The 1267-nt window shown below is 36.4% G+C and overlaps 1 protein-coding gene across 1 annotated transcript in view; it reads left to right on the top strand.

Moving 5' to 3' along the window:
* The window catches only part of LOC117173941 (adenylate cyclase type 9), a 74250-nt gene that overhangs the window by 36920 nt on the left and 36063 nt on the right, over nt 1-1267 (top strand). The gene's annotated exons all lie outside the window — the stretch shown is intronic.

Genomic DNA, 1267 nt, shown 5'->3' on the forward strand with positions numbered 1-1267 from the left:
GTCTAACCAATATCTAGATTTTTCCTCTAAATTGCCACACCTCGCCCTAACTATTAGTTTGTGACTTCCTTTGTTTCCTACCTTACACAAATATTCTGCTTTTAATCCAGTATTTACTAGTTTGTACCTACTATTGTACTTAGATTCCTGTATTTTACCTAGCTGTGTTTGTCTTTGTACTTCGTAGTCTATCTTCTTTAGTATCTCTTTTACATTAGCTCTCTTATCTTTTAATGTTTTTAAACCCTCTTGACTATAACCACACCTTTTAAGATATTGCTCCCTTTCTTGGACACTTCTTATCTTCAGCTTTCCACTATTTTTTCTTTTAGGCATTCTTTTAAAATTGTTCTTTCTGCGGAATTTTCTATTCCTTCTTCAAATTTAATAGCTTTTCTTCCTATGAGTTTTTCGATTTTGGTCTCTTCCTGAAACATGTAGCTTGGTGTATAACGGTCGAGTCCCAGGGTCCACCTGAGATAACGGTCTTGGATCCTTTCTAAAGTGGCTTTTTCTTCCCATTCCCATAATTCTGCCCCGTAGGACAGAACTCCAACCACTAATCTGTTAAAAATATGTATTCTTCTGTTGAAATTGTCCTTAAAGAGTCTTTCTCCTATCCCCCACGTATGTTTCATCACAATGTTGGCCTTTTTAACAATCTCCTGGATGTGTCTATCACAGCCTCCATTTTTGTTGAATGTGTACCCTAAATATTTGAATACTTTCACTTGCTCTACATTTACTCCTTTCCAATTCCATTTTCTTTCCTTTTCTCTGCCCCTACCTTTTTTTGAAAACCATTACCTTCGATTTTTCTACGTTCAATACTAAACTTTTCTTCTCTAAGAACTTTTCGAATCTTTTCATCATTGCCCTAAAATCTTCTTCATTGTTCGCCAAAAGTGCTATATCATCTGCGTAAGCAAGTGATCAGAATTTTTCACTCCCAACTTTTATGCCTCCCACAATTTCTTTTCTCATTTCCTCTTCTATGTCAGAGATCAGGACTGTGAATAGTGTAGCGCTAAGAGAACAGCCCTGCCTAAGGCCCTCTTCTGTGTTATTGCCATTTACCCTCACAGCACTAACCGTTTTTACATAGATTTCTTTCACTCTTTCAATTAAACCTTTTCTTACTCCTCTTATCTCCATTGTTTTCCATAACTTTTCCCTATTTACCTTATCAAAGGCTGCCTTTAAATCAATGAAGAACGCAAAGATCTTTCCTCCCTTTTTCTCTAGTTCTCTCTCTATGATATGCTGC

Source organism: Belonocnema kinseyi, chromosome 5, assembly GCF_010883055.1.
Source record: "Belonocnema kinseyi isolate 2016_QV_RU_SX_M_011 chromosome 5, B_treatae_v1, whole genome shotgun sequence".
In the NCBI taxonomy this organism is placed as follows: domain Eukaryota; kingdom Metazoa; phylum Arthropoda; class Insecta; order Hymenoptera; family Cynipidae; genus Belonocnema; species Belonocnema kinseyi.